General features: G+C 37.3%; 1 protein-coding gene across 4 annotated transcripts in view; it reads right to left on the reverse strand.

Annotated features, from left to right (window-relative positions):
• LOC124163358 overlaps positions 1 to 19,747 on the reverse strand; it is a 106,034-nt gene that overhangs the window by 54,560 nt on the left and 31,727 nt on the right. For all 4 annotated transcript variants that reach the window (XM_046540218.1, XM_046540216.1, XM_046540217.1 and 1 more), the window contains one exon: positions 9,829 to 9,973. The gene's annotated coding sequence lies outside the window, so the exon portion shown is untranslated. The remainder of the gene's footprint in view (positions 1 to 9,828; positions 9,974 to 19,747) is intronic.

Here is a 19,747-nt window from a genome sequence, read left to right on the forward strand (position 1 = left end):
ACATTATATCTAAATGAAAATTGTTTTCTTCTTCTTAGTGAAAAATTCGTTTTGGAAGTGTGCTATTTTTTAAATTCATTATATTTTTCTGCATGATGATGAACTGGCCAAATTATACAACTTTGAAATATTTGTTTCAAGAGTGTATGTAATTTGGAATTTCATGTAGTAAAAGAAAATTTAATTCTCTTTATTGTGTTACCCATAGCTTATAAGCTCATAAATTTTTATCTCCACGTAAAATTTTAACGTTTTTAATGCTCCAAAGCATTTTTCCTATTCCTAGAGCATAAAAAATATTTATATTTCTAACTTCCATCCCACTTGAGAAAAAAAATATTCGCATTACGTAATTTAGAGAAATGAAATACACAGAAGACGGAAACTCAAAATTCCGTGAAATAGCAGAGATCGCATGAACAGTAATTTTCTCTGAAAAAACATGAACCTCAATGAAATTTTAACCTACAACCACTTTCAAGGCCGTTTTAGAAGGGGCACGTCATTGCGCAATCTGACGTATGTACGAAGGCGCATTCCATATTGCGTCGTGTAAAGCGGTGAATTGCTAGAATGCATGCGAGAATGCATGTATGCGAGATGGAAAAGTAGCCCCAGCTCTAATTCCGAAGTCGCATTCTCGCAATTTCTACAAATTTTTTCAGTGCTTTTTCCTGCGTAATGACGTGTCCCGTGTAAAACGGCCTTTAAGATATCAAAAGCAAAAAATGACTGATATTAATGTAAGCAATAATTCACTATATTTCCATACTATAGCATCATTATTATTATTCTTCATTATTACAGTCATTCAATCATTTTAATTTAAAAATCTCTTTATGACCCTAGATAGATTATTCATGGAGCATAAAAGTTCTCTTTATAAAACTCAAAAGAAAAGGGTAGTTAAGATATCAACCATAAGAGAACCTACTGTCTGTAAATAAAAAAGCAAGATGCCCGAGTTTGAGGAGCTCTAGGGTGTAAACGATGCATTATCAATTTCAGTGCAACAAAAATCATACAAAAGAGAATTTATTTTTACGTTTGATCATAAACTTTTTAAACTCTTCGGCTCCATAGTATTTCCTGTAGGTACTTAATTTTTTCTCAAAAAAGTACCCGTTTTTTGCGCGTAAAATCAAGTTTCCCACCTTGGTACGCTTGGTATTCTGTAATTTTCGTTTCAGAAACTTGTAATTTTGATATGAGAAAGCCAAATCTAGTATTAACGGTATGCGAAAAAACAAATTGTTTATACCACTAAAATTGATTGATTTGTTGTAAGCAACGCAAATCTCTGCTAACTTCGAAACCAATGGGTAATTGAAAATTAACTGGTACCGTTGTGTGCCGTAGAACATAAGAAATGCAGGTACGAAGATCACACACCTTAAATGTCAGCAGTGTATTCAAGGCTCTTGTCTAGCTTTTTTTACAGACAGTAATTCTCATCCCGTTTTGAGAGTTGATAGGGTTGATGCGAGCGGCGGTTGATGGGAAAAATAAAATTCCACGGGGGTGGAAAGATGATTTTCAGTGGAATAAGATCGTAATTTCCCACCGTGACTGGCTCAGTGATGAGTAATGTATGCTTCCGTTTACGGTGCATTTTCCTGTGAAGCCTTCATTTCTGCTCCTAGCAACGACTATACTGACGCTGAGTTTGTTATTTCACTCCGGAGACTGAGGGCGGAATATTCTAGCTTAGATAGGAGAAATGAAGGCGTCGAACAGAGCCAGGGTGATTTACGTAGATGATAGATGATGACGTAAAAAAAGACCGCGGAGGAAAACTAGCATTAATTTTCCTTAGATTACCTTGCATGATTTATTTCTTGTCCCACATTTTTCTATTTACCTCATCATAAGAGTAATTAAAGCTATTGTTGTACGCTATTTTACAACTTTTTTATTATAAACTCGCTTTGTTGTTTGTCCTCTTGTTCGAGTTAAATTTTAAACTCAATTTTAACCCACTTTCCGAATTGCTATGGAGCTGAAATTTTCAGGGTAACTCAGAACTAGATGATTATGCTATATTTTAATATTTTTATCATAATAGGTACGGTATCTTTATTTTTATTCAGAATTTAAAAGTAAATATGGAGATTAGTTCAAAAAATGGTCACCAAAATTCGATGACGGCGCTGCATTTATTTAAAGGAGGAGAATGATAGAAAACCATAACAACAAATTTGTTTACATTGAATTTCATTGAAATAATCGCGGGAAAAACGTTTTTAGAACAATTACTTTTATATTGTAGTATTATCTAGATACTTTGGCTTTACATTTATTACGGTCCTAATTAATAATAATTTGCAACCAGATGTGAAAAAATAAATATATTTCAGCTATCAGCATATTAATACCCACATCTTCATTGTCATAGAAAGTTTGAATATCTCAATAGTTATCTCAAATATATTTTCGGTAATTAAAGAAAATCCATCCACAGCCATAACTACACCACTTGTTTGACAATTTTGTTACCATTTTAATGCATATTTAGGGCCGATTTTATAAGGTTTCATGACACCGGGCCAATATAATTCAGTGTAATTTCTTTCATTCATACCCGATGAGGTGACAGCCTATAATGGGTTTACCAGTAAATGTGTGATATTTGCAAAGGTATCGCTTTTTTACACTAAGAACAACTGGAATCAAATTATTCGTGGATTGGCCTCATTACTTCCAGACTGCATTATTTATGTTTATCAAAAGTTACAACAAAAATTACATTTGTCAAAATTAGGGTGTCTATATGTGATTTTTCATGAGACATTGCCATATTGATGGTATGGATGCATACAAGAACTTGACTGTGTTGAAACATCAACGCCGAGACGTGTGGGGGTTCTTTATATTCAATTTTCTACTTAAAAATTAGAGAAAAGGGCAATTTGCCAGAAAAAAACATTCATAATTACTCAATAAATGAATTACAGGGTTTTCACTTTATTTCTACCTTTCCCATAGTTTTCAAACTTCAATAGTTTATATTTTTGTGGTTACAGGCTCCGGAAAACACCTCAACTCTACTTCAATGCTCGACGATTTTCATACGTTCAATAATCATTAAAAATAGAATGACATCTCCCTAATTTCCCATATGAATCCATTGGGTGTTTAGCCCAACAATGGTGGACACAGCCTTTCCTGAAATATGGTTTAATGCTTTCCCGGCGAATTATGTGGGTAAACTTTTCTCGGGATTCCCACCGGGTTAATGTTTTTATATCGGCCAACGTTTCAAGTACCGTCTCGGCACTCATCTTCAGGGCTGAATATTGATTTATTTAAAAACATTAAATAAATCAATATTCAGCCCTGAAGATGAGTGCCGAGACGGTACTTGAAACGTTGGCCGATATAAAAACATTAACCCGGTGGGATTCCCGAGAAAAGTTTACCCACAGCCTTTCCTGTTGTGGAAGCGTATGCGAGGACTCAGCCTGGTGACTGAGTTGTGTTAAGAGTGCAACCTAGAGGACTCTGACATGCCGTACCTAATAAACCTTAATATACAGGTTGGGGAAAAATTTTGACGCGAAATTTTGATCATAGATGGTAGTACGAACTAAAATTACGAGGGATGGTCGAATCGGATACCTCGGATCCAAATATCCGCGGATATTGCCCTTCATCAGATACATCGGATCGAAAGTCGCGGAAGACATCGGATCTGGATCCGAAATTTTGAATAATAGCTTCAGTGAATGGAACGCAATGAGGGTGGAAAGAGTTTCGATTCTATCTTCGAATGCGCCGTCGCATGCTATTCTTGCCCTACTCATGAACCGTTTTGTTTGAAAGCTCTCGCAGAGGTTACGTAGGAGAATTTCAGCCGAAGAAAATAAAAAAGGCAAAATACGACTGGCACACTCTTCCCAAGAGATTGAACAATCATCGAGGGAATCTCAGGGTCAGGAATTTGAAAATGCATTTGGATCCGAAAATATCCGATCCGAAAGATCCGGCTCCGAAAATCAAGGATCCGATCCGAATCCGGATCCGAAAAAAATCCTGGATCCGTTCATTCCTAAAAATTACTGTTGATGTTTAGGTCAAAAACGCTCGATTTTTAAGCAGCAGGAACTTTATGGTAAGCGCTCCGGTTGGTCGAGAGCCCTGTTGTCGGATACCTTGGATACATCGCGTCCTCCGGCAGGCAAAGCTTTCGAAGTCATGAGATGTCCAGAGCATCCGGCAACATGGCAAACTCACGGCTAATCGGAACGCTTGGCTCAAAGTTTTTTATTTAAAAAATTGTGCGTTTTATAACCTAAACATCATTAGTAATTTTGATTCATGCTGGCACCATATGTATCTAACGATCTGATCGTTGGATCCTTCTTCCTCATAGAATGATCCTCCAAGATCGTTAGAACATTAATGGCTTTGCCTGGTTTCGCTTATAGTAGGGCCCTCTTCGCTTCTATAGCGCTGAGGTGTTTTTCCCTCTCCCATTCCTTACGCACCTTTCCTATCCCAGAGGCGTCGTCGGGCTCCTATCGCGGCGGCGCCTCTTTCCTTTTCCCTTCCTCTCCTCCCCCTCCCCGGGTGATCGGGCGTATAAGCCACTGGCTTGGTTCCCGGCCCCGGTGCGTTGTATCCTCGGAGGGTTCGCCCAGAACCCTCATACTCTTGGCACCACATATAAACGGTTAAAATTTCGTGGTACAATTTTTCTCCACCCGGGTGAACCGGAGTTGGATCCCCTTATTCGCCATTTGGCGGGTTGGCGGCAGTTTCTAGAACTATTTTCTGGATAGGTTTCTTCTTTGTGATTGACTAATTTTAAACCTTCATATCCCGCGCGTTATGGTTATCCTATTTTTTTCAACAAATCCCGGATTTATTATCGAAGTAACCCATTTATAAAACGTTCGAGCATGATTTCAATGAAAATCTGTGGATTATAAGAAGAATTTGGATGAATGATTTTTGAAAGAGGTGAAATATTCTACCGGATATTTCGCATTGCTGCCTGTATACGGTCAAAAGTATGTGTTAGATTGGCATGAAAGAAGGGAAAGAAGGTTTCATCGTCCAAAATCGAAGTCTAATTAATTGTTTTTTCCTGTAAAATTATAAATTTCTTATTAATTATTTCTTTTAGGTGTAAGTAAAAATAAAATTATGCATTTAAATTGTATTTTTGCAGTAATTTTACATATTTTTCAAAAAGTTTATCGTGTGCCGACCAACGGGGGTCGCGCCCTCCACCCTAAAGTAGAGCTTAGTATATTACAGCGACAAATATTATTTTCATTACAAAAATACACTCTAAGATAGATGGGAGTTTTTTTAAATCACTGATACAAGATCATCCATGCATTCAAGCTCCCCCTACATTGACACGCTTCAAGTTTAAAAGGGGTCGTCGAACCGTTAGCTTACTTAGATGGAGACATCTCTCCTCGGTTGACTTTTAGCCCGGAACAGCGAGCATCCATGCATAATGACATTTGGTTCGATGCCCCTGGCATTCCCTTAAGGTTTCAGCCGGAGAGAAGGAGCAAAGCATCTTGAAAACGGTGAAGATTTTTGAGTGAGTGGGACTCCTCTGAATTTTCAAATGACATCCTTGAAGGAGGCAACGTGGAGGTAAAGCACCCACCCTTCGTCAAGCCATTTCCCCACCCTCTTGAAGGTAGGTACCTTTTTTCCTTCCCCTCCCTGGAGGACGTATTTCCTGCGACCTATTTCCTCAACCGGAATGAAAATTCGTTTTGAGACTGAAATTTTGAGGTCACTACGTCTCTCCTTGCGTCATAACAGAACGCCCTGTGGGAGCTTAACTTCCCTAGAAAGAGAAGCGATGTTATCCCCTCTTCACCACCATTGTTGGTTGCAAGAAACTTTATCCATCGAAAATTTGATACTGCCCGTCACTCTGCTTGCCTGATAAAGCTCCACATTATTACTGCGTTACCCATTCGCAAAATAATTACTGGCTTTACTTTGTCTCGAGAGAGAGCATATAGAAAATGGTGACGGAGTAGTGTTAAGAGCGCAATCTACAGAAATCTGGCATGACGTACCTTATAAAGCTCAATTTATCTAGAGCTTTAGTACCTTACAGCGTCAAATTTCGCCCATTAAAGCATTTGTTTTGAGACTGAATTTTTTAGGTCCTTACGGCTCCTTCTCTTGCGGTAGCTTAACTTTCCTAGTAATAGAAGGAATGCTTTTCTTTTTTTTTAATCATCGTTGTTAGTTATAAATAAACTTTATAATCGAAAATATGATACTGGCCCCCATTCTACTTCCCTCCTTCAGCTCAAAAGTATCGCTGCATTACCCATACATATAATAACGTCAGGGTTTACTTTGTCTGGATAGAGGGAGCATTTTGAAAATGGTGACGGAGTAAAGAGCGCAAACTAGAGAAGTCTGGCATGTTGTACCTTATTCAGCTCAATATATCTGGAGCTTATGTACCTTACACCGCCAAATTTTGCCCAACAAAACATTCGTTTTGAAACTGAATTTTTGAGGTCATAGAGAGTAGCAATATTCCTCTACTTTTCCTCTTCAAGAATTTTTCCTCTCTTAATTATCGTTGCTGGTTGAAAGAAACTTTATCCATTGAAAATATGACACTACCCGTGACTCTGCTTACATGATTCAGCTCTACACTATAATCGCATTAGCCATATAATACCGTCAGGTTTTACTTGGTGAAAATTGTGAATGTTGAAATGAGAAAGTTGGTAAAAAATTCCACATCATTCATCCGCAGTACCAAATTCCACATCATAATTTTTTCCGTCCCTCGGAGTGATAGCCCCAGCGATAGGCTTTGAAAGACCAAAAGAGTAATCGCTCGACCCATCATTTTCTGAATCACAAGGTAATTCCTACCGTCCCTTTCTCCATCGCTCGTTATTAAGGAAAGATAATAACTTCAAAATTAAGTTCAAAAAACAGAAAACAGATCTTTTGAAAAAATCCTTCCAACATAGAGGAATAAAGGAGTGGAACAATCTACATGACTTTATATTTAAGATATTCCCCGCAAATGCCAACATTTTTAGGAATAAGTGCTCATCATTTCTTGGTTTATGACATAGTGGTTCATTATGGGGGACTTGAAATTGGGTTAATTGGGTCAATGTCCAATTTTTAGTTGTATAGTATTAGAATTAGTGTATTATATTTGACTATAAGTGTCTTTTTTGTTCTCACTTTTTTATTAGGTAGGTAGTCTTGTTATTCATGTGTGTAAATCTAATGCTGCCACTAGGCAATAGCCTTCTTGCAGCAACATGTAATGATCACAATGATAATAATTAGTGATGGGTCGATTCCAAAATTTTGTCGATTCCGATCCCGATTCCGATCCCGATTCCGATTCTACCGATACCGATTCCATCGATTCTGACGCCATTGGCTCCAAGAAAAATATCGCTTATAACTACAAGGGAGAGCCCTGAGTATAGTCGAATTCACAGTTATAATAAAGATTAAACACTATGTTTATGAATCATGTAATATTTGGCCTTTGCAAATTCTCAAGCAGAAAAACCAACATGCTCACGCTCAGCCACCAGGTTTTGATGTCTCCATGTTACAGTATTACTGCCTGCAGAAAATTGCCTTTTGATACACACTTGTGTGACTGGGCAAGTACTTTCCTACCAAAATTGCAAGATTTCGGAAACTGGAATTTTTATAAAAAACTATATCACCGATCTTTATGGATCTTGAGTCCTCATGGAACTCTAAGTGACTAAGCGAATGGACTTAAGAACTTAGCTTTAGTTTTGTAGAGCCAAAAAAATCTATACTTATCACGTCATTTAATCAAACTTAAAAACTCTTGTTTTCTTTTAAGTTCAAGAAAGAAACTAAACGCTACAAATGAATATCACATCGGACGGACGCAGTAATACAAAAGACTAAAAGATGCCTTGTGATGTGAAAACCCCCTTTCCGCACGACTCACCTCGGCGAAGGTGGAAAGGGAAAAAGGGTATTGGTTGTTGCCTTTCGAGGAAACAGTTCATTTTCCTCTCTCATGCCGACTTAATCTCTTCACTTTACTTCAATACCCGAGCCATATTTCTTATGCTTGGGATGGTTCCGAAAAATATCCAATCCTTAGTATTTCACTCGAGTAATGCGTTAAATGGTCAAGTCGATCAATACATAACCCTTTTTAACACCCTCATTTTAAAGTTTTAAGTCAATGAAGACGATTTTCAGTGCTTTAAATGACGATTTTCAAGACTAAAGTTTTAAAAAAACTCGGAAGAAAATCGGCCTCAGTTACCGAGCCCCAGAGTTCCGCGGTGAGTAGCTCAGCCTTGACGCGCGATTGAAAAATCGCTCTTATTTCCTTCGTCGCAAACGTTTTTTTTTCCAAGATTTCTACTTAGTACTCTTTAGAAATCCCTACTTTATATTGTGATTCAAATTTTCCGAGGTATATTTTTCGTAAACGAAAGATAATGCCTACTTTATGTCAAATTTCAAGTGAAAAACGGGTCGACCATTTTGCGTTGTAAAACCAGAGATGAAAGCCAAAATCTTCAAAAGTCATTGTAAGTGTAGGCAAAGCACCAGTTGAAAGGAATACTGCGTTTTTTATTCCATAAAAATCATACCAACGCAACACCACCTGGATAAATTTAAAAAATTTCGAGGATTAACGAGATCGCGCGTGGTTTTGAAAAGTTGGTCATGTTTGGGCCACTGTATCATCACTAAAGGGTCGTATTTATGTAAAATGGAATATAAATCTATATCTGGTAATGATTTATGAGTATTTACGCTAAGTTTCAAGTCTCTATCCCCAAAAGGTGATTTTGGACTAATTCCAGCTTTTTCCAATTTCGGACCGGTGTGCGCCGGGTCAGAAGACGATCGGCCGCCGCGGCTGGCGTAAAGGTATTCGGCGCCCACTTCGACAACTATAGAGTATACAGCAAGCTGAAACTACCAGGCCAAGGCATTAGAATGACTTATCGGCTTTAAAAACTGTATAACTAAAGGAGTTTCATGATAGCGCTTCCTGTCGGCAGATTGCTGGACCTACTAGCCTGGAAAGCTCTGTAACCGTAACTTACTCGACATTTATAAAGCTACTCGAAGCGCTGGAGTCGAGTACCACCGACTCGACTCGAAATTTCAAGTACTCGCACATCCCTAGAAGATAATGTGTTTTGTTATTACGATTACGCGGCGCAAAAATTCAAATGACTGTTGGAACGCGGTCGTATATAAATTTGTTGTTTGAAGTACTACTGGAATCGGAATCGATTTTTCACCCTGGCAAGTACTCATTTTCGATTCCGGTTCTTGGCTGAGAATCGAGGAATCGAATCGACCCATCACTAATAATAATGATAATAATAAATGCTTTATTTAAATGACCAAAGCCTTGTAAAAACATTGTACTGGATAAAAAAATCATAGCCAGATTGAAAACTGTATCTGATAAAAGTTCGGACTTAATAGAAAATCGGGTCCAATAACAAAATCGGCAAAAAAATAATAATTACGTCTCTTTCCTTTTTTACGACTGTCTTTCAATTCAACTCTACAACCGCCGTTACCGGCCGTGCGTTCTGATTGGCTGAAAAACAGTGCCAGCGATGATTTCAGCGACGCAAAAAGGGACGCACTGCGTCATGGAAAAAAGAATGAGATTTCCATCCCTGGAGCCATCGCGGAAATGATCGAGTCAAACTGTCATTTTTCCGCCATCATTCGGAAAGGACGGAAAAACTGATGTTGTGAAAGAACCCTAGGGGCATCGAAATTCTTGGGAAAAGAATGGATTCCTCTAACGAAAAGTCTGTCTGTACTCACCAAATCTGATTCTTAAATCCTTTGATTGAAGCTACGGTTTTGAAACTTCGTCAGCATCCTCGATCAGATCTTCTTCTGGGAATGGACAGAAACCAAGGAGTCTTTACCGAACAGTCCTTATCCATACGAAAGTCAAAGCACAGTTCTGTAAATCAAGCAAATGATTACACAAAAAGTCATTATATAGGCTCCGGAAATAAAAACGTCAAAATATAAACCATAATATGGTAAAAATGTCGCATTAGAAGTCATTCTGTAACACAGTAAGTTCATAATATTTTGTAGCACTGGTCAGAAATCGCATAAAAAATGCACGCTTTGATACAGCAACTTCTTCAGCCGATAATTACAACTGGCGAAGTTAATTAGTCGGTGAACATTTAGAATGATTCCATTAATGGGAATCAGTATTTAGGCCATCGAGGTGACCGGAGTATCGGAATAATCATTAATGTAATAGGGTACCCGTTAAGGTAGGATTATGAGGATTATTATTCAAACTAACCCGTACTGATCCCCCTACCAACTTCGACTTCCCTTTTCAAATCGCAATAAGGCCCACATTCTTTCACTCGATCCATAAATTCTATTTTCTTCCCACCCCTCCTCACCAAAAAGTATTATTTCCTATTTTAGTATTCAAACGTATCTCGTCTAGAACAGGATAGATTTAGAACTTCTAAAGGGAAATTATCACACTTCAGCGCGAAATTAGTTACAAAAAATAAAAAAAATCATAAATATAATAAAAACAAACAAAGATAAAAAGCAAAAAAATAAGGAAAAACTTTAAAATTGTATTTTAAAATTCAAGTAGTCCATTTGGACTATTTTTCCTATGCCAGTTATCGATTAGTTTTAGTTTTTATTAGATTAAGTATGCATTGCACGCGCTCACCAGTTGCCTGTCTTTCAACTTCCCCTACACTTACACTAGATAGGTAATACAGATCCCTTAAACTTGTTGTGTCATTCGTCTCCTCATTAACACGCATAATCAAACCCGCTGTTGAGGTGGTATACACTCACCGGCAGCGGGACCTTTCCCAGATATACATCTGGGTCATATTTGTGGGCGAGCGAGGGTGAAAATAGTACGTTTACACATAATTTACACTGATGATGAGTTTAAATCCCCATTTATCAAATGATGTAGGCTAGACGCACTCTTCCCTGGTTTAAAAAATCATAGATGATACGGAGCATTAATAAACCTCCAAAAAGCGATTTAACTTTGCAAGTCGTCGCGTTTGTTTGCATTTCCACGGTAACCGAGGCAACCAAGTAAACAACAACAACAGTCCGTCCGTTGCTAGGGTTCATAAATAGTGGTCTCTCCCGAGAGTAAACAATCCGGGTCGCCACTCGACGTTCAAGGCCCGGGTCCACTCTACCTCCTAAGACTTCGCCATACATACAAATGAAATGCATAGCGTGGTTGCTTTACAGCCTCAATTCCCTTGATCTGTTTGTATTCCGGTTATTACTGACCTTTAAGTTGCTACATTTACACATCACAAGCTTTGTATGCATGAACACATCAATTTCCTCCGGTAATCATTGATCTTTCTACAAGCGGAAGTTCATAATCAATTTTCATACTTTTTTAATAATATAAAAATGACATAAATGCACTAAAATGGAAAAATAAGCTTTTTATCACTAAGAGAATTAAACGTGGGTTCTGATTTGGTTTAGATATTAATATAATGTATGATGTTAGGTACGATGTGGTGGAAGTTCTTAATATTAGTAAAATTGGGCCTTGCAATATTTCCACTGTTTTATTTGGACAATACGCGTTCCGTTGTTACAAACGACATTATAATGCCTATAATGTTGTTTGTCATTATAGTGTATATAACGTGTCAAAATAAAACTCATTGTCAGTGGAAATATTGCAATGTCCAACTTTACTAATTAGATATTAATATTGCTTATTCACTCCTTACTCACTAACAATCCTTAATCACTTATCAAACTCTTCTGAACCCGTTTCTAATAAACCTAATCACCCACGCTTTACTCTCCGAGTGATTAAAAGCTTTTTATTTTACTTTTTGGAGCATTTTATTCTTTTGTTGGAAAAAGCGTGTTTCATCATATTCACTGGTCAACAATCTTAACACTGGTTAAACGGAGCTCTTCACGCCACTATCCTACAAGCTAATCTTTCCATCATCATTTCCTCTCTTTCATATTCTTCATAACCTGTTCCTTTTATTTTATCTTATGTCCTCCTATTCCTTTTTTGGCATCTACTTGTCCCTCGATGATTGCCTTCATCAGGTAATCATATCGCAAGATATGGCCAATTAAGTCGGTCCGCCTTCTTATTAAGGTTTTCATAAAGGTTCTGCTCCTTCCCGTTCTTCTAAGGACTTCCTGATTACTCGGTCGATCTATTTGATTTTTATCGTTATTCTGCAGCACCCCAAGCCTTTACCAATGAGCAGGGTTGGAAAGAAATACGTCTGAAGCTGGACTCACCCTGCTACATAGGAAGGAAAGGCCATAAATTTAAAATCAAGTTAAAAAAAAAACAGAAAACAGACATTTTGAGAAAATCCTTCCTACATAAGTGGAATAAAGGAGTGGAATGACCTACCTGAAGTTATATTTAAGATCTTCCCTGCAAATGCGAAAATTTTTAGGAAGACGTGTGCATCACTTATTGACTAATTACATAATGGTTTAAAAGGGAGAGAGTGAAATTGGGTCAATGTTCATTTTTTAGCTGTATTACATTGGAATTAATGTATTTAATGGATTGTTTGAAATTGGTTTATTGGGACAATGTTAAATTCTTAGTTTTATGAGATTAGAATTAGTGTATTATTTTTACCATGGATATCTATTCTGTTTCGATGTATTGTTCATAATTTGTTATTCATATACATCTAATGCTGCCACCAGGCAATAGCCTACTTGCAGCAATGTATAATAATAATAAAATTTCGAATACCGCCGCCGTTGATTTCTCTATTGCTTGTATATGCTGCCTTATTGCCTTATCGAAGCATACTCTTGATACTTGGATGAATTACTCTCTTACTACTACGGTTAAATTTGCTGTAGTGAGTTGCTGCATATTTTTCTGGAATGCTCCTTTCACCTGGGATGTTTTAACGATATTTTATTCCCTTGCTTCTTCCATCGCTGGCAAATTTATTTCCCAAATAATAGAATTTAATCCTCTCTCCGAGTTTTTGCGCATTTTATCAATCCAACTGATACACCAGCAATTGTAATAGATGTATCACCAAACAGTTTAGCAAGCATATTAGCTAGATTCTTTACGTCGATGCTGAATAAATACTTGAGCAAACGTTATTTGATGATTATTTGACATTACGCCCTCGCATTCAAGACACATAAAATGCAAAATTTAATAATAACTCTACTGATTTCAAAAAGTTGTTTCCAGTGATACTGACGTCTAGAGTTAGGTGAACAGGAGCCTCATGAAAAATGCTTGCTTTGGGCAGAAATACATTCAAACTCATTCATCACATCCAAAATGTAATTGGAGACACAAAAACATTTCTTTTTTTTTAAAGGATTTTAAGTACCAAAGTCATGAATTTATTAAGACATTTAAACTATGATGAAGAAGAGACAAAAGACGTGCCACGCAAGTTTTAAGTTTTAGAAATACCTTTTAAGTACTAAAGAACAGAATATTATCGCCTCAAGTACTATCCCACCACCTATCTTATACCTACAATACATACCTAAAATATGTAATCACTAAAATTTTTATCAAGTAAAATATCCTGCCTCTCTTGCTCCAACTTATAAATCGTCTTCCATTCCTCCTATCTCATCTAACCGAAATCTTTTTTATAAGAATTGCTGTTTTCTTTTTCTTTTTCAATAATCCGATCAGTGAGTGGTGCAAAATGACTTTAGTCAACGACGCACCGTATAACCTAAATACTAGCACTAAGGGGTTCAAAAAATCAACATTAAAGGGTCCAAAACAACCCCAAAAATTTTGTCTCTCATAAAACATCCAGTACATGGAGTCCTAGATTAGATATCCCCGCATATATTTTATGTTCTTACGTTTTAAGACATTAGTGGCCTGTTTACTGTGGACATTGATAGCTTTGCATTCATTAGATAGATCGATTATTGGTTCATATATCTTAATTGTAACACAATGTCTTAATGATTCTGTGCTACATGTGAAATTAACTGTTGTTGCTTAACTTTTCAGTAGGTGGCACGCAAGTTATACAGGGGTATCAAAAATTAATGCGGTTTTGAACATGCCGATTCATTGCCGATTTTGAGGAAGAACAGGTTTTCTGGAGGTCACGTAGGAGGTCCACTCATTAGGTGATCGCAGCGAACCAATTTTGACTGCTGTTAAGATGACGTGTGCCCCCACTCGAATGGTTACTGTGGAAATAATTCAAAAGAGCCAAATTAATAAGGTCCACGTGGAAATCAATGCTATTCAATGGGAGTCCAAAAGTCCAAGTCAGTAAGTCAGGACACGCTGCTTTAAATAAGAGTTTATGTATTAGTAATATCGCAACGCGGGTGCAAGAAGGCGAAAATATCCGTACGCACGCCTGCACGTTTTTGTTTACTCGCAAAGGATGCACGAGTAAGCACATCTACTACACAAATTACGAGTAGGTAGTATGCCTATTCTCCTCAGGTCCTCACACGGTGTAATCGATTCACATACACGTACAATATGACTTATAATTGAAATGAGGCTAACTTACTCGACCGACAAGATAATAACCGTAACATAATGGATAAATCTAATATATTCCGCTACCTAAAGATATCTCCATTACTATTTAGAGTTATTTATTGAAATTCAGTCTTTTTCCGTAATTTTTTTGCAAATTAGTTAACATCGCAAATAATTTAATTTTTATTACTTTTTATTATATACTTAGTGTAGCATCACTTATTCTCACACTATTTTCACTCATACTCAACAATGAGTATTTATGTTTTTTTAAATACACATAGTAGCATATCTAAGATAGTACCATACATTTGGCGATCGTAAGTGGTGCCATAATATTTTGTATTGCTGCCAAGGAGGCCAGGAAGTTTGTTTATGTATCTAAGTCAGAAGACTGCGAAAATTAAAGGGCCTTTGCTTAGTGAGCACCAATAAATAAATTATATAAACGTGGAGATAATGAAGAAGCAGAAGCAATTGCCACAATTTTGGCAATTGAGGCAATTGCTCCTGCTTCTTCATTATGTTCCGTTTCCACTCCATCTCGCCTGAAACATCAGATTATAAACGTGGAGATGATCTGATTCATCCATCTAAATGATATACCTACAAACCTTAGGATATAAATAACAACTACTTACTTTTAGCTAATTTTCGCAGAAAATTCGCTTTTATCGCAAGCTAAGATAATTCCCAGTTTCCACCGACTGGAGAATCATTCACTGTATTGATGAATTCTTCTCGGGTTCTCAGCCAGGTTAATTCTTTCGTGTAAGCTTTATACGAAAGGATTAACCTGGCTGAGAAGCCGAGAAGATTTCATGAATAGTATTCACCAGGAGAAATGAAAATCGTTCATCATTCATTGTAATATTCGCCAAATGGACACTTATAGAGGGCGGTGTGGGTATCCATGGGGATGGGCCGTGACGTAGTTCAGCGGCGGGAAAGGAAGGTCGAGGCGACCGTTGCCATGGTTGCAACAACGGCGGAAGGTCCCTGGGGGGGAGGTTGGGTTTGGGAGGTGGATGGCGGAGGGAAAAGGCATCTCTGCAACGATGCGTCTTCATTTGCATCATCCTTCCTGCATATTGAATCAACCAGGGCGCGAGGAAAAAATAAATATTAGAGCAGGTATATATAAACGAGGAAATGAACCTCCACCTTGGAGAAAAAAAAATAACCACGGGGTTGACCTATTACCATAATTCTGCCTGTCGACTTACACCTGCATGCTCCACCCATCATCCGCGTTCCTCCTGCATCGTTCGATTTTTTTGTTACCTCATCCATCTCTGCCGCGAGGATCCTTCCAAAAACTTAATTCATGCGTGCATTTTCATCTACAACGCTTCCTCCAAGTCGTCCCGAAAGGTGAAATATGCCATAGTTCGTCTGCTTATTTATTAATGAATATTCTTGGGCTAAATTAGTTCGGTTTGGGGTAAAAATAAATAACTGATCTGCCTCCGGTCACAACACCACGATACTTAGGCGTAGAGTGGGTTAAAATGGAAATTAGTGACGTAAAGACCTTTTCCTATTTGCAAGGACACTCTTGGAGACGTGGAAATAATATATCCCTATTTTAGAGATATGTCTGTCCAATAAATCCCAATCCTTGGAGATTTAAATAAACATATCTATCATTTAAAAATTAATAACAAAAATCCAACAGCGTAAACGATGGAATTCTCGACTTGTTTTGACATCGTTTATTTATTTACTGCCACGGCACCGACAACAGAGCTATTTGGCCTTTACATCGGGGTTAGGGGTTTTCATAGCAGTGAGTAATTAAACGTACACGAACATCCATGCCCTGGATAGGGGCGACCTACTCAGACGGGACTCGAACCCGCGACCTTAGGTTTGGCAGATGAGGACATTACTCTGCCACCATCGAGGCCGGCAAAAGTAAATAATTTTTTCCCGAGAAATTCAGCAAATTTCTGTTCAAGTTTTTTCTACGACTTTTCGTCATACGCGCCGAAAAATGAAGTATTCCATGGGTAACTGCCTATTTTAGAACGAATAGTCTTGGGCTGAATTTGAATAACTAGAGGAATAAATATTTACTGATATAGTTCCGGTCAGAGACTCAGCCTCACAAACTCACTCAGTTACAACACTTGAGTGACACTCAATGGGTTAATATAGACAAATACAATTTTTTTAAACTCTTTTTTTCAATATGAAACTTTTGGAGATGTTAGTTCAACTTTTACCCGAGTTTACTAAAACATCGTCTCAGTGATACCACCTCTGGGAGATTTATACAGATATATGTACTATCTACCAATGAATCCTCCTCATTACCTGCTCACTTCCACGGTTCCAAGGAGATTATAGATAGAGGAGCCCAAAAACCATCTCTTACAGGCTTGATTTATGCAGTCACGTAGCCCGCACTAAACTCGGTTTTCAAAAATGTACGCAGCGCGGCGTTGAGTGGAGTGCGAATCTATTTATTCCTAATATTTACAATGTTTTTGAGTTTTTACACTCGCAAAGAAAAGCAAAAATCGAATAAATTTTGGTCAACAGACCTTTTCTCTCGTCGTAATATTAGCGGGCTTTGTTTTCAAACCGACCCGTGGCCAATAAAATTGTCTTATCTCTTCAGAAATTCTTGCCATGAGGATGTTTTCCTTCACGAGAGTTCTTCTTGTTTGGATTCCCAAAAACTTTCTTCCGCTTTAGGAAAGAACTGCTCCCTCAGAACTTTCTGCTTGAGTTAACTCAACCTCCAATGAGGGATCGATGGAATTATGTCTCACCATGAACCCGCAAACAAATCTTCATCCCATAAGCTTTACAAAAATTCACCCTTGGTTCACTGCATAAATTCATGTTATGCCGTTCATTTATGGAGTTCTGATACAAAAAATCACCAACTAATATGACACGCTGTCAATGTTTTACAATCATTATTATCGGTATCGACGAGACTATTGACTAGAATGAAGATAAAATCTCGACAAAAACAAGTTTTTGTGAGAGGAAGAGTTGATATATGCAAATATTTTGATACCAAAATTAATTTTATGTTGAAAAGTTAAAATTAAATGTGGAATATTCAAATAAATAAAAGATTGTAGCACTTTTCCACAAAATTTAAATATCGTCTTCAACCAAAAGTGTCTCAAATTGAACCTCTAAATTTTGCGGAAAAGAGCTACAATCTTTTATTTATTTAAATATGTCTAACTTCCACCAGCCTGAAGAGTTGCTATGACAACTGCTTCTTTAATACGTATTTATGAACTCGGTTTCATGGATTTGGGAAAAAGCCCTGACGATACTAATGCATTCGGTCTACCACAGAAATAACATAAAAAGATGTCACTATTAAAACCTATTAAAATAAGAATGATATTGAAAAATACATGGCCAAAGAAATCGAACTATTCCTAAAAACATTAAAGTAACGAATTCCGAAGTGACCATGTCTTTAAGTCAAATTGGTCGACACGCTGACAGCAAATGGGTTGGAAAATTTTAAAATGTTGGCCCCATTTCTCAAATAATTAAACATAAATACAAACTGGCCCAAAGTACGGAAATTAAATTCATAAAATCCACAACCATGCGCAAATTCGTCTTATGTCTCCATGTATTCCAACAGAATTTGGTAGTATTTACTGATAAGCTGGCCTCAAATATGACATAAAATTCCCAAAGCAAAATCTGATTTAGACCCAATGATAACTCTTCAGTTTTCTATTGGCTACCTTCCTCTGTCGATCAAGAACGAAATAACCCAGTGAAGGATACTCATGCTTGTTGAAGTTATTATGTTAAAATCAAGTTGAATATAAGTTTATTGTTTGATGCAGAGATGGCGCTGCGACGCCAATTTTGTACTTATGTACGTTACTAAGAGAGAAAACAAACAGAGAGAACCTAGAAAAGAGAAAGACTAGTATCTGCAGTTAAAACAGAGTTATTGTAATGTTTCTCTAATAAATTAATGCGCTCAAGAATATATAAAATTCAATAAGGCTCACTTATACTCACTCGGAGCTTCAAACTGAATATTAATTTGGCTGTGGAGGTCAATTCAGGCTAAGACAGCACTGTAAATTGTCACATATTCAGGGTAATAGCGCAAATCATCTCACTACACTCAGTGAGTTCATTCAATAATATTCATTGGTAAAAGAAGCAGACGGGATGCAGTGGAATGATATCCTATTTGTATTGAAAGAATAGTGAGATGGCAATTTTATTACAGGCGTCGTACTTTCAATAATAAACCGGTGGAAAAGTGCACTCTCTCTATTCTTTTAACACAAATATTCATTGGTGGTTCAAAAATAATGAGATTGGGTCAGTGTCGGATACATAAGGGGAGCGTGGAAGGCGCAGGCGCACCCCCCCCCCCTCTTGCGGGGCCGCGTCTATCGCCAAACATTGCAGAACCACAAATTTTTTGCATCATAAGATGGCATATGTCTATAACGGCATAAATGAAAACTTTCTTAAACTTTGCATGTGACCTGATTATTTTTTATTATGATAAATGTAAAGGCAACTCAAGATATCTTTGCACCCCCCCCCTTTTTGTATCCGCTACAGTTTTTCTGAATCAATATATCTTTTTTTCTGTTATAACACAGAAATAACATTAAAAGTTGTCACTGCACTAAAACGTATTAAAATAAGTATGATATTACAAAATAAACGGCGAAGGAAACCGAACTATTCCTAAAAACATTAAAATAACTAATTCAGAAGCGACCACGTCTTTCAGTCAGATTGGTCGACATGCTGACAGCACAGGAGTTGGAAAATTTAAATATGTTTATCCGCTACTGGATTGGGTTGACACCTCTCTCCACTTAATTACAAAAATATCACTTAACTCTTATTTTCACAAAACTCATCTCTTTCACAACCTTGGTAACTTGTCCTAAAACTAAAATGCACTCATCATAAAAACAAAACATAAGTCAATCAACTTATTTCTTCTTCCACTATTGCAAATTGATGCCCAAAGCGAAGTCAAAATATCACGTTGCCTGAATGAAATTTTTCCACTAAATTCGGCTGCAACTGCGGGAAGGAGTATAGAGTGACTCACATTTTCATGGGCCAGGGCTCTGCATTCTTATGAAGCATGCATTTTGCTTCGTAGGATTTGCAAATGACACGGAATTCAGTTTTTATCACATTTCTTACTTGTAAAACCTTTACATAACC

The sequence above is a fragment of the Ischnura elegans genome, chromosome 8 (genome assembly GCF_921293095.1).
Source record: "Ischnura elegans chromosome 8, ioIscEleg1.1, whole genome shotgun sequence".
Lineage (NCBI taxonomy): Eukaryota > Metazoa > Arthropoda > Insecta > Odonata > Coenagrionidae > Ischnura > Ischnura elegans.